This window comes from Puma concolor, chromosome C2, assembly GCF_028749965.1.
Source record: "Puma concolor isolate L17-30 chromosome C2, mPumCon1.1.hap2, whole genome shotgun sequence".
Lineage (NCBI taxonomy): Eukaryota > Metazoa > Chordata > Mammalia > Carnivora > Felidae > Puma > Puma concolor.
In genome coordinates, this window is record NC_141675.1 from 639,309 (window position 1) to 653,614 (window position 14,306).

Consider the following 14,306-nt stretch of genomic DNA (forward strand, 5'->3'; position numbering starts at 1 on the left):
GTCTTCATAGCATGACATTTTGGAGTCAGGGGTTCCCCAAGTTAGCTGCCAATCATAAATGGCTCTTCACTGCTCAGACACAGGGTACTGAGCTGCATGGCTAGTCTCTCCTGGTCCCAGCTGTTCTTAATGGAGCTAGCAAATCAAAAGCAGGTCTGACCATGGGTCTAGGGACACCCTGGGTTCCAACCTCTGCTCTAGCAGGCGTATGCCTCTTACTCCAGGGGAGATGGGGAGGGGGGCTGCTTCACCTCCTGTTGCCTCCAGTTCTCCTGAAAATGGGGTGCTTGTGAGCTCGGATTAAAGAAATAAAAGCCTTTAAAATTTGCCCTACACTGCGTGAAGAATTTAATAATCATGGGAAAAAACCCAAAACACAAGCCTTTAAATCAGTGGCAAATACCTTACCTTCCGATGTCCCTGCCGGGAGAAAGCAAAGGACGTTCTGGGCATGTTAATTACGATGAAGAAGGGAAGGGTCAGATTTCCACAGTCCAGAACACCTGAGGATTCACTTTTAAAAATCAGAAAAGTGGGTTTAAAACACATTATTATTTGACATATAGTCAATGCCCTATTTTTCACACTGCTGTGGATGGCGGGCACGGGCACTCCATTACTGTGCCCTTTTATCATTTGGTACCGAAAGTGGGGTGTCCCCCCCCCGTCTTTCACTGTGTTTTAGTGGTTCTCAAACTTGAGGCACGTCAGAATCCCATAAAGGCTGGTTCACACGCCGATGGCTGGGCCTCAGCCCAGAGTTTCCGATTCAGCAGGGCTGGGGCGGGGGGGGGGGGGGGGTACATGGAGGATTTTCAGGTCAAGTTCCCAGGTGAAGCTGACGCTGGTGACATTTTGAGAACCACTGTTTTACTTGATACTAAGTATTTACCCGGAAAATGTCCTTTCTGAACCTGGCTTTCCCCAGAGGCACGGACCGGGGTCAGCAGAGTGGATGTCAAAGTGCGTATCAGACCAGTTCCCTGCAGCTCCCAAGCTTCTGGTGGTCTGCAGAGGGGCCCCTTGAGAGAGTCCCCACGGGAATGTGGTAGCAGCAAATGCGGGACCCACAAGGTAGTTACAAAGGTTCTGAACTCAGAGCTTCGGGTGATGTAGATCACTCAACCAAGGTTTCAGAAGAAGGTGGGGGATTGGACATTCTAGTTTCTTTTTTAATTTCTTAAAAATTTTATTTTTGAGAGCGAGAGAGCGAGCAGGGGAGGGGCAGAGAGAGAGGGAGACACAGAATCCCAACAGGCTCCAGGCTCCGAGCTGTCGGCACAGACCCCGACACGGGGCTCGAACTCACAGACCGCGAGATCATGACCTGAGCCGAAGTCGGACCCTTAACAGATTGAGCCACCCAGGTGTCCTCTTGTTTCTTTCCGGTGGCACAGTCAGGTGGCATCCAGCGTGCTTCAGTGGAGGGTCTGGGATGTTCGGCACGACGGGGAGGCTGTTCTCAGTGAGGCCGCGCGCATTTTGGAAAAGGAGCCATACTGCGGACAGAGGAGTGTAGACCAGGCATAGGGCTTTGCCTGGCGCTAAGCACTGGGCAGACCAGCCGAGGGTCGTACCCCCTAGGCCGGCTCTCAGAAGCATGCAGTTCTCAGAGCACATCCATTTGCCTTTGCAGCCTCTGACCTCTGAGGGTAACTGTGCAAACCTCAAATGAATTCACCAGCTTAACAACAAAATTAAGTCGAACTTCCTCTGCTACTTGAACAGTTTTCTCTCTCTGGACTTGACCCCGTTTTTTATTTTATTAGGTTTTTAATCAGGTTCCACTGTGACATGCTTTTAACAAGGTTAGGATCTAACCTTTTAGAAAGGCATAAACAGGGAGAATACTGCCTGGTCTGTCTAAGGACACCAGGGTGGAAGATCTGAGAATGGAGACGGCTTTGCTCGGTCCCTGGGAGCGAGCCCTAGGGACTTCCCTGTTCAGCCCTGTCCCCTTCGTTCTGGCTCCCGAGTAGCACGAAGCAGTGGCTCACGGTGTGGACCGTGGGGCCAGACTGCAAGGGTTTGAAGAGCAGTGCTACCAATTGCCAGCAGCCTGGACGGTGTGGTCTCGGGACCCAGCTAATACAACGCTTATGTCACCTGCCCGTTACGAGGAAACCGAGACGAGTAAACGGCTAACTGTACACAAAGTGCTCAGAACAGTGCCTGACATGCTGACTCGACTCTGTAAGTGCCTGCTACCATTATTTCAACGTCACTGAAGGGCAAAGACAGACCCAGGGCTCCAGTGGGCAAGAGAGAGAGAGAGAGAACGTAACCTCGAAGGACCCTCACATTTACTGAACAAATAGATCGCTGAGCTACTACTCTATGCCGGACCTGGAGCTGCGCTGGAGGTGCAGGGGTGAATGAAGCTGAATGTCCCTGCCCTCAAGGAGCAGGGGAAGACGCACCCTCAGCGGAGAGTCCCAGAAATGGATGCACGATGGCCGCGTGAGAGGAGCGTTCTGAAAAGGCAGAATTCAGCCTGCTGGGTGCACCCGGCCTCCAGGCTGCGGCGCTGGCCCACAGGAAGCCAGGCTCTGTGTGAAACCCGCAGGAGAGTCAGACATCAGTTACGGGGAGGCTGGTGAGGGCTGGGAGCATTGCGGCCAGAGCTGAGCTGCACAAGGGCCCAGGGCCTGAGGGAGCTCAGTGAGTGTGAGGGGTCTTGAGTCAGGTGTGCCAGAGGGAGGGAGGGAGGGTATGGGGGGAGAGGGGTCTGGCGACCACATGCCGCTCATGGGGTCTAACTACCTACTGTCAGAGTGAGGCCAACTCTTGAAGGAGTTCCAGGCAGGGTGGAGGGATTCACATGACGCAGGCATGCATCCTGAAGAGGGCATTCTGGCTGCGACTGCAGAAGAGATGGGGTTGGATGCAGGCTGGAAAGGGTGTGGGGAGACAAAGGGGTGGTTGGGGCTCTGGAGGGCCCCCCGCAGGGCCCGTTAACACACTGTCCTTGCCCCCTGCTCGGCAGCCCCCGCCCCAAGATGGTGATGCAAAGGGTGGGCGGTGGGGCCCAGGGCTCGGCCTTTGCCGCCTGCTGACGTTGCCACTGTGGCCCACGCCGTGAGTGGCGCTGGCCTGGGTTCTCCGGCTGGTAGGGCACTGGGAAGTGGGTGGCTTGTCAGAGACTTGCAGCTGATACGTTTTGAGGAGAAGGCAGGAAGACCTTTCTGAACAACTGGGACTCTTTTAACTCTACGACACTGTCCCAAGCATAACTGAGTACAGGCTCAGAGATACCACAGCAGTTTGGGGATGGGTGAGGGGGAGAACTTAGCCGAGGCAGTGGACTCAGCTTCTGGAACTCCGAGGTGCCAGAGACCCAGGGCCGTTCTGCCTGACCCGGGCTCTACGTAACCTTGTCCTGTGTCGTCCTTCCACCGGGCTGGTTTCCGTCCGGCCCTCTGCTTCCCAGGGGACAGCGGCACAGCACTGAGGTCACATAGAGCCTGGGTTGAGCGGAGTGGCTGTGGACACTCTCCCTGTCCCACAGAAAGCCAGAGAGATAGACTTCTTCCTTTACTTAGCACTTCGGAAAGGACACCGGCCAACCCAGCCACTCCATCTCTAAACTTGCCCCCCTGGTGCTGAAATACGGTGGCGTCACATGTAAGGTTTACGTTAGGCATGAAAACACATGGACTCTGGAGACCTCCATTGGTTTCCAGCTCTGCCAGGTCCCTACCTGTGAGGTCCTGTGGAAAGAGAGCCCACCCGTCAGTGCAGCTGACAGGTCACATTACCAGCATGGGAGTGTCAGACAAGTCTACGCTCCAGGGAGGGTCCTCTTGTGCTTGGCTGTCATCCAGCCAAGCTGGGGACACACGCCCGATGGAGAGCCGTGGCACTCTTGCACTCAGACCAAGGCATTTACACTCCGGGGACCTGGGGCCATCTACAACATAGATGTGCTCCCCATCCGTGCGGCTGCAAGAGGCCTCTGTCTCCCCAGGAGTCTCCCCCGGGGCCACCATCTGTAACTAGGGGTCCCCTCCCCTCCACCTTGCCCTTTTCAAAGCCACCACCTCCACGTATCAAAACCGAGACCCGCGTTCACCCTGTGTGTTCCCGGCACCCAGCAGGAAACGCTCAGTTGAGGGGCACTCAAGCCCCCCGAGGGGCCAGAACGCCGTCTGTCTCCCAGTGGGCAGCCCGCAGCACGGTCTCCTCTGTGGACGCTAATGCCGTGAGGGCGGCTGCTTCCTTACCAGTGGAGGGGGACACTTGTGCTGGGGGGGCAAACAGCCCCGGGCACCTGATTGCGGTGGAGTCCACGCTGCGCACAGGACGAGCCACAGCCACGTGCAAGCTGGGCTTCCAGAGGCCCTGGGCGAGCCCCGGGATGAGCCGCCGCAGGGTCCTGGCGGCCGGTGCCTGTGGTGGGGTGTGACCCTGGTGTTGTGAAGTAGCCGTTCTCTGAGTGGCAACGGCCTGATTCACAACACCAGCTGCCCCACCGCACCGTGCCGGGAGGTCGCTGGGGCCGCTGGCGGTGGTGCGGTCGCGTCCTCGGTGCTGCTGGCACGGGGGGGGGAGGGGACAGAGAGCAGCCGCGGGTTAGACGCGAACGCGAGCAGTGTCGACATCTCATCTCCCTCCACCCTCGTCCCCTGGGCGTTTCCTGTTTGCCACGTCCTCGGCCAGCCCTCCCATCCCCCGGAGTCATGGGTGGCGTCGGGGGCTCCAAGGAGCCCGGGGCCTCTGGACGCGGACGTACCTGCGCGTCGGTGCTTCTCTGGGGGGGCCCTCCTGCCTTCAGCAAGTCCTCGTTGGGAAATAGAGCCCCCCACAGCTTGCGCATCCCCGCCCTGGGAGGCGGCTCGGTAACCAGATATTCCTAAGCCAAAGTGGTGAGTCAAGTTTTTTCCTCACTGAAACTTACGTGGCAGGAAGGCAGGGACCCCCAGTCGCTCTGCTGCCACACGCGGAAACCACACTCGCCTCGTGTCCTAAGTAGCGACTCTGCCAAGACCCCCTACCTCTGCCCCTTCCATCTGTCCGTCCTCAGACCCCGAAGGCTGCGCGGAGCCGCTCCCTCGTTTACTGAGGGTGACCAGGCTCACAATGGAATCCTCCAGCGACGGAGAGTCTTTCCGAGTCATCCTCCAAAGGGGGGAAACACATTCCAAGCACAAAGTAGGGGTGATCGCTGAAGATCTGAGGCTGTCACGCAAACCAACAAAAGCCGTGAGACTGACCGAAAGGAAATCGGGCGGTCGGTGTGAACCCCGATGAGCCGTCACCGTGCTCTGCCTTTCCACCAGCAGGTGACCCGCCGGGCTGCTCGGCTCTCAGATTCAGCGGGCAGACGCGGAGGAGCGTCTCAGCAGTGAAATGACTTTGGAATTCTCGTTTTGGTGTTCGCCTAGGTTTTTATCAGCATTAGGAAATTATGCAACATAAACTGACATGAAAATAGCATTTGAAGCTGAATCCCTATTTCCAGGTGTCGATAAACACTTTTAAATGAATAGCTTCTTTGGCCAAAAATGGCTCCTGCCTGCTGCATGGTTCTTAGTTACCCGATCAAGAAAAATGTTTTCCACTTTCTGCCATCTATCTTGGAACCTGCTTTATTTTAAGGACGCAAAGTTGGCAAGTTCCTAGCACTGGATGTGGCACAGAAGTTCTACCAAAGTTCTTGCCAGAGTTGGGGGAGACAGAAAGTTTGATAATTCATCAGCCACAGTGGAGCCACGTAAACCACTGTGGCCTTGGAGTTCAGAAGCATCTGAATTTTTATGTCTACTATCGAAGAATCCTGGCTGGGACAGTAGGGCATGATGTCTACACTCGGGCCTCCATGGGCCACAGCACTGCTAAGCTGAGAGTGTCTACTGTGCATGGGCTGCTGCGCCAGGCCCCAGGGTGTGTGTTCAGGCTGTCCCTTCCTATTTGTGTTCCCAGGGCCGGTTGCAGAACCTTCTGGGCCTCAGTTTTAGTATCTGCAGAACAGAGTAGTAAGATTGGAAAACCTTGCATACGGCAAACACTTGATATACACGTGTATTCGATAAGTGTTGGCACCAAGTTATGTGGCTGGCTTGCTGAGCTTTGGGTACAGAGACATCCCAAAATTTTTCTGTCCAGTGGATTGTCTTAAAGGCTAACAATCACCCACTCTGAGAATGAGCAAGTTCTAGAAAGTGAGATTAGTTCCTTGTAAAAATAAAGCAGGGGGGACTGTTAATTGCCAGTGCTGAGTGGCCAGAACCTTCAGCAAAGTTAGTGCCCTTTTTTGGCCAAGACCGTGTACGTGGGAAGGTGGTACTGGTACCAAGTTCCTAAAACTGAAACCTGAACAGATTCCTATGAGGGCAAAACATCACGAACCTGGGGACTGGTATTCCTACATCGGAGGGGCAAAAGGAGACTGGGGAATAGGGGAGAAGCTGAGGCCATGGACACAGCTATCCATAGCCACCTCTTCTTGGTTCTGTCTACAACTCACCAGTGCTCAGGGTGTCAAAGAGAGATAAAAAATGATTGTCTAAAAAGTAACTTCAGGGGCGCCTGGGTGGCTCAGTCGGTTAAGCGTCCGACTTCAGCTCGGGTCATGATCTCACGGTCCGTGAGTTCGAGCCCCGCGTCGGGCTCTGTGCTGACAGCTCAGAGCCTGGAGCCTGCTTCAGATTCTGTGCCTCCCTCTCTCTCTGACCCTCCCCCGTTCATGCTCTATCTCTGTCTCAAAAATAAATAAACATTAAAAAAAAAAAACTAAAAAAAAAAAAGTAACTTCAAATGCTTGCAAGGAGTCGGCACTGTGCAAGGCAGTCCTGGCCCTCTTTTTTTCCCCTTATCCTTCACTGACCTCCTCCTCTCCCTCTCGGTTTTTCTAACTTCTCAAATATGCCATATTCTTCCCTACCACAGGGCCTTTGCACAAGCTGCTTCCTTCACCTAGAATCCTCCCTCTCCATTTTGTGTAGTTTAATACCAAGTCCTCCTTCAGACTTCAACTCCAAAGTCACCTCCTGGACTGACTCCCATCCCCCAGACCAGACTGGACTCCTCATGACATGCTTCCCAGGCATCTGGGACTCTTCCTTCAAGGCACCTGTTATACAGTGTGCATGACGTCTCTTCCACTCAACTCTAAGCTTGCCATTGGGTCCCCAGCATTGGCCACATGGGGGATGCTGGATTAATACTGGCTGGGTGAATGTATGATTTAAAGGAAGATTCTTGTAGTCCAGTGACTCTACTGCAAGCATGTAGATGAATCTGTGACATGAATCAAAACGGCACCAAGAACCTGAGGGGCACACACGGTGCTATTTGTAACAAATGATTTTATATGAATAGATGACTGCGGGACCTAACTCAGCTCCCTGCCTTTAGGCTAACCCCACCCTCATCTACAGGGCATCAGAAGGATTCTCCCAGAGGGTCTGTCTAATCTGGCTGAACCTCTCCAAGGCTCCTTTCGTGCCCCCGATAGAGTCTCACATCCTAATGCACTTCCCTGCTTGACCCCCGCCCCTCACTTACGGAGGAGGAGTGCCCACAATACACCACGTGGGCATGCTTCCGTGGACTGCATGCCCCTAACCCTTTCTACCCAGTGCACCCCTCTTCCTGCAGTCGGGCTCCAGGGTCAGCCCTCAAGAAGGTCCTCTGGCCCCTTGCAAGCTCTTGACCTGGTGGCATCTAGGGTTTTTGTACCTTTTGCGTCCAGTGTCGTTCCAGGCTTCAGTCCTGTTTTAGGAGACAGTGGTCCCAAGGGCAGAGGCCATTGTGGAGTCACCGGTAGCTGGGATCTGCACGGCACCTGAAACACAAGGGCTTTCAGCTTAGATGTGCTCTCAATCGGCAACAAAGTCCTGCAAAGCTGGGGGGCTGCGGACACCAGCGGGTTGACGATTTGTCCTCACTGCTCCCCATGAATCATCAGTGTCCAGAAAGCCCAATATCTTGCCATCGAATGGCACTTCTTCATCTCCACGGCCGCCCTGTACCCCCAGCCCTCTCACCAGGACACAACACACACACATCCAACTGTCCCTTTGTGAGTGACTCTTCACTCTGCAGCCTGAGTGATCCTTTTAAAATATGAATCAGAGCGTGTCCCTGCGTTGCTTCAAACACTCGCTCCCTTCCCATCATACCCAGAATAAAATCCAAATTCCCCGCGAAATCCCCCAGGTGCTGGTGACTCAGCTCCCTCCCTGTGCCTGTCCACCGTCACCTCCCCTCCTCATGGACTTAGCTGCACTCCCTCGCTCCGATCTTGGAACACAAAGACAGACCATATGGTGCCTTCTGAAATTAAAGAAGCAGGCCTTTCCTGTAGACGGAGCATTTTGTGGGCTCAAAAAGGCACCTCTTTCCCTGGGCAGAGACGGAACTGTAACAGGGCGTGTGACCCGGTGAGTGGTTTTGGTCTTCACCGCAACCCCACCTGCCAGAGGGCTGGGGGCTTTAACGTCACCCGGCCACACTGGAATGGCAAAGCTGGAACCCGCCCTGTCCTCTCCCACCTCGGGGCCTTCCTCCCAACTTTTGCCTCCCTAAGGACCTCAACTGCCCCAGGAGCAGTTTTCAGGGAATGTAAGATTTCTGGTGTTCCAAAATCCTGCGTCGATTTAAACCAAAACCTTTTATCTCGTTATTTTCTACATTGGCCTGCTTATGATCACTACAGACTTGATAGGGTCAAGCCAGCTAATTGTTTAGTTTTGTTTTGTTTTGTTTTGTTTTAAGTCCCATAATGGCCACTCGGTGCTGGCAATCCCAAGTACATGGCATTTATCTAAGCTGTATAACATCAGAGGTCTCAAATCAGCAAACTGTCTCGCCGCCTGGTACTTCTGGGAAAAGATGACGCAACAGGAACACAGGGGGTTTCCTCATCAACCACCTCCCAGGTTGAACAAGAGTCAACACAAACTCGTTCAGCCTCGGACACCAGCCCTCAGTCTGGCTGGCTCCGTGGGGGGTGGGAGGGGGGCTCAGGGCTCCAACCCCACTCCAGATCCTACTCCAGTCCGTCTGGGAGTGAAGCTCAGGAATCTACCCCCCCCCCCCATCCCAGGGACTCTGATAAGCCAGATTTGGGGACCACAGCTTTAAATCCAGGGCTCTGTTAAACACTGACATTCCTAATGAGCCTCAGAGCAGCAGGAGTCCCATGTGGCTTCAGCATCTTCAGAGGCAAATTCCATCTTGCCCACGTGGCGGGTGCTGCTGATGTCCAGCACCACTGCTCCCACGTACAGAATGTCCTAGGCCTGGGGGCTTCCTCGGGTCAGGAGCGGGAACAGGCGTGTGTCAGCTCGGTGTCAGGGAGCTGACATCCTCAGGAGCCCCCACCAGCGGCACAACGGAGTTGGTGGACAATACCTTGCTCTCTTGCCCCACAGAGCAGGACCCTGGTGGACAGCACAAGCCTTATGGGGCCCCTCCCCCCTCCCCTCCCCCCCTCCCCTCCCCAAATCCAGCTGTGCTTTGGTGTCTGTGTTAAATGGATGTAAGGGTACCCACGTGCTGAACAGGAGTATCTTACCATGTTCCCATGGTCACTTTCAGCAGGGCGGGCCCAAGGCGAGGGGAACGAGTCACCTGCTCTCAGATGCTGACCCCACTCTTGCAGGAGCAGGACTGTGAGCGCCTCCCGAAATTTTGCATCCTGGGCCTTCTCATTCGCTCACCGTTCTGATGTGCAGGGAGTGAGAATACACAAATCAGGCAAAACAACCCACTCCAAGTAGGTGTTTATTCTAGAGTGTGTCGTACTTATGTTTCTTCATTGCTTTTTCATAGACACTAACCCTCTAAAAGGAAGACCCTTTGGCCCCAAAGCTCCAAGGTATTAGGATCATTCTGCACAGTAAGTAGTCACAGATACACAGATACTGTTATAAGCATTTAAGACAGCATGTCTACTCTAGGACAATGGCAAAAATAAACCTGAATGCAACCTGGGAATTCTGCTCGCTTTAGCCCATCTTGGCTGATGCCGTCCAGGTGGACTTCAAAATAAAAACTCCTGGCTCAAGGAGGGCTGCCTGGCCTGCGGAGCACAGCCTCGGAGTTTATTAGCACAGTTAATATTGCATGCAAATAGATTTCCCCGCTTCTGTCATGCCAGTCCATTAATTCAGCCCCTTGTCTGCTACATCTTTATCCTTGGCAGGTTAATCCTGCCAAATGCCTTTGCTGGAGCACATGTCACGCTGTGCCTATGTCCAACAATGCAATTTTGCTAATCCTGTTGTCTCAGCTTTGTGGCCCTGTCTGGTCCATCCAACGGTGGAAAAAGTGCACGTGAGGTTTTTTTGCCAAGATCCTTCTCCTAGTCTGGCACCCACCCCTTCCTCTTCCTCTTCTTTATTAATTTTTTAAATTTAAATATGGTTTCAATTAAATGGTCTGAAAGTCAACCACAGTGTTTGGACAGCTGCCATTGCCAATGTCATTCAGCAAGAATGCCGAGGCTCTCAGCGGGCCTCCAGATTCCTTCCGGTAGCTTCGCCCGGCTGCCAGCCGAACGTGGCAATGGGAAGGGTTAAACAGGAAAATCTGCGGAGCGTCTCTTCTTTCTCCTAGGTTCTCCAAGGCCTGAAGATGACTCAATGGAGCAAATGCATCTCACCCACCATCTTTGATGCCAACCTCGTTACGGCGCAGTGGGGTCGCTAACTTGGATTATGAGGAGAGGTGCACCCCTTCCTGCAACCACCTTTGTCTGCTACGCACCTGACGTGGGGACAGCACCTCCAGGCCCCACAGTGGACTGCTCCTCCTGCCCATGGCCTAGTGGGGTTCAGAACATGGGCTTTAGAGTCACATTTGCCCAGGTTCAAATACCAACTAGTCTACTGTCTACCTCTGCAGCAGCTAAGGCACATTGTATCACCTCTCTGGACTCACGTGTCCTCATCTGTAGAATGGGCATGACCACAGCACCCAAGAGATACAACTGCTGTGAAGATTCAGTCACTTGATATACGTTAATCCCAATGAGTGAAGCTGGCACACACACATATGTAAGTTTATCTTGGCACAGATTGTGAAATGTGTCAAAATGGACTGCCATCTGCAGCTTACTATTGTACGTATCCAAAGTGCAGGGTCGAATTCCGCACGGCATGTCTTTTAGGGTCTCCAGATGTAAATTCCACTCCCTTGCCTGCTAATTACAGAACTCTGGCTCTACGGAGACCTAAGTGCCCCTGCCGCTGCTCTCTGTGTTATCCCTGGCCGCCGTGGCAGGTGTGAACCGTGTTCCAGGTGGAGGAACAAGGGTCTGTGGTGAGATTCCCAGTGACTCAGTCCTGGCTCTGCTCCCACCTGACCCTGGGCGAGGCATGCAACCTCTGAGACCCTTCCACCACAAGTGGGAGTGTCGGTTCTACAGTGCAGGGTTATTGTGAGGGTTACGGTCAAAAGCACAGGTGAGCCAGTCGGCAAGCGGCTCAACACGAGCTCAGGGCCCTCGTCGTGGCTGGTAAACCACAGACCACCCTGGCTCGTTTCTTTTCCCGAACGCCCTCAGCTCCAGAGTCCCTTCTGCGTAAGTGTGCACTTAGCCTTCCGGTCTGAGCCCTAAGACTTATGAGTGGGTTTTCCTTCTTCATTTACTTTTACTTATCTGATGAAAAAATGCTTTTATCACATAGGTAGGTACCCCTAAGAGAGAGAGAGACAGAGAGAGAGAGAGAGAGAGAGAGAGAGAGAGAGAGAGAGAGAGAGAAAGGATTCCCCTAAACAGTTTAAGGCCGTTATAGGAAATACATACATTTCCTCAGGGTGTTTTGCTTTATCTAATGATCCAAATTCAATGGCCATAGGGTGTTTAAAATGCTCTTCAAAGATTAAAAATAATTCATTAAGTCCAGCTGGTACACATATGAGGAGACTGGCATTTTCACTTACTGTTTTGTAGAGTGTTAACTGCCTTCTTTCTTGAAAATGATTTAGCAATATGAAACAAAAGTCCTTAAAAGAAGTAGAATTGACTTGGTAATTCCTCTCATAGGATTTTATTCAAAGGAAAGAATAAGTACGCAAAGATGTTTACACACACTAACTGCAGAGTTGCTGAGAGCAAAAAGGAGAAAAATCTAAATGTCCCAAAGTTATTGGTTAAATAACTATGCAGCGATTTAAAATGAGGACAGTGGGGTGTCTGAGTGGCTCAGTTGGTTAAACATCTGACCCTTAATTTTGGCTCAGGTCGTGATCTCAGTCACAGTTTGTAGGTTCAAGCCCTGCATCGGGCTCTGCTCTGAAAACGCAGAGCCTGCTTGAGATCCCCCCCCCTCTGCCCCCTCCCATGCGCGCTCTCTCACTCTCTCTCAAAATAAGTAAACTTAAAAAGTAAACTGAGGAAAGGATATGTATATTACAGCGTGTGGGGAAAAGGCAGCTCCACGTGTGCTGACCGTCCTGTGCGTAAGAACGAGTGGTGTTTGAATGACGGTGCGTATGTGTAGGTTTCAAACCGCCCCTGTGTTTGGACAAAGCTGATGTGCACTCTGATGTGAGCACTTAGACACTTGCATGGTAACCTCGAGAGCCGAGGGCTAACCCTGTTTGGTCCTGATGCATCAAGACAGGGTTTTGCTCTTGATGTAACTACCGAGAAGAGCTATACGCCTCCCTCGGCAACGAGGCCCCAACCACCACCTATTCCTCCCAGATCCTGCTGGATCTTCTAGTAAATTAAGTCCAGTCATTAGTGGAGGACTTCCTGTGTACCCATGACCAGACCTGACACTTCACATTCATTACCTGGTTGACGTGAGAGAGTACTGTTTCACCAATTTCCTACTTTAAGAAAACGGAGAAATTAAAGTACTAAATTATTAAAATAAAGTAAAATGGAAACTTGGAAACCACAACTAATTTACCCAGCAAGTGGCCGCACAGCCCTGGTGTGAGCCCAGAGCTGCAGGCTCTCGGGGCCCTTAGGCTACGAAATACATGTCTGGCATGATCCCAATTCTTCTGCTGGCATCTGAGTCAAGGTAGACCTCCTGAATTAGCAACTCTCTTTCGCATTTATTTGTTCCAAGTTACAGCTATGCCAAATGCAATGTTTTTCCTTTTCATTTTAGTCGTTCACAAATCCTATACTTAAGTTTCAAGGGGGGTGAGGAGAATATGGCACAAATCCCCCACAAAACCCCAAGACTCTTTTTCTGCAAAAATTAGGAAATTCTAGCATCCAGCACGCTCCAGTGATTCATTAGAAAAATCCTGTATACCTCAAGTCCACTGCACAGATCTTAATCCGGTTTTCGTTTGCCAATCTCTTGAATGGGTTTGTAACACTTCACGTGATTCAAACATGATGGAATCGTGCCATTTGCAGAATGAGCACTTGGGACTCTCTGGCCTCCGTGGCTCCGACAAGGCCACGGAGGCACAGCCGTGTGTCGCCTTGGTGAGAACTCCTGCTGAGCGGGCAGTCCGCGTAGCCTGGGTCTCGAGGCAGTCATGCTTACCCAGCAGAATGCAAACGTCCTCGAGCTCTGCTTACTGCACAAAAGGCAGCACCGGCTTCCTGTTACGTTTCCTCTGGCAGGATCGATCCCACATCCCAGCCAGACCTGGGGCCCCCGCTGGCGATTAACCTCACAGAGGCGAAGCTCCTCCTTGTACTGGACTGCCGGAGCTGAGTGCAGGTAGGGGCTGAGGGGCTGGAATAAAGGCCGGGAGCAGAATTATAAGCACCTGACGTGTCTGAGGAGGCCGCTCCCTGCCGTGTGCTGCAGGAAGCTTTTTTTAGTGGTGGAATCACTGCCAGAACATTCACTTTTGCCATGCACGCTACTTAGCATCATGGAGGGAGTTTATGATTTCTTCTTTTCTACGGTGAGAATGGTTAGTGGTGCTTCCCTGCCCCCCCCCCCCCCCCCCCCCCGCCATTCCTTTTTAGCTAAGTGAAAGTTGGCTGCATCCAGGATCTGTGGTGGCTCTAGGGACGTACTCAGCACTCACTTCCTGTCAGAGGGATAGAGAGTGCTCAGGTTTCTCTAGAAGATTTAACTGACAATCACATGATTTAAAGAGGCCTGTTCTTGACTTTGCTCTTGGGACTCTGCTTTTGTAATTCTTCACTGAATTTGAAGATGCTTGAAGGCTGCTGGCATTTTTTTTTTTTTCTAAGTTGGGGTCATCTCATTTACCAGGTTTGTCTCAGAGGGGTGTGAGAGGATGTGATCCAGGGAGGTGAAAGTCCACATGCATTCAGCAGAGGTGGATGCGACTTCCCTGAGACACTAAGAGTTTCCAAAAGGGTTGTCAGCTCCTTGTCTTTCCTAAATGATGCGGCTTGTAACTAT

General features: G+C 52.4%; 1 long non-coding RNA gene across 11 annotated transcripts in view; it reads right to left on the reverse strand.

The window, feature by feature from the left end:
• Positions 1-913: 913 nt before the first annotated feature.
• LOC147577027 (uncharacterized) overlaps positions 914-14,306 on the reverse strand; it is a 59,771-nt gene continuing 46,378 nt past the window's right edge. For 2 of the 11 annotated variants that reach the window (XR_015255894.1, XR_015255892.1), the window contains 4 exons: positions 5,214-7,786; positions 4,733-4,852; positions 2,768-4,530; positions 914-1,499 (listed from right to left, as the gene is read on the reverse strand). This is a non-coding gene — a long non-coding RNA (uncharacterized LOC147577027). Of the gene's footprint in view, positions 1,500-2,346; positions 2,550-2,763; positions 4,531-4,732; positions 4,853-4,897; positions 7,787-14,306 lie in introns of all 11 variants that reach the window. The other 9 variants (XR_015255895.1, XR_015255900.1, XR_015255897.1 and 6 more) reach the window with 9 other exon arrangements.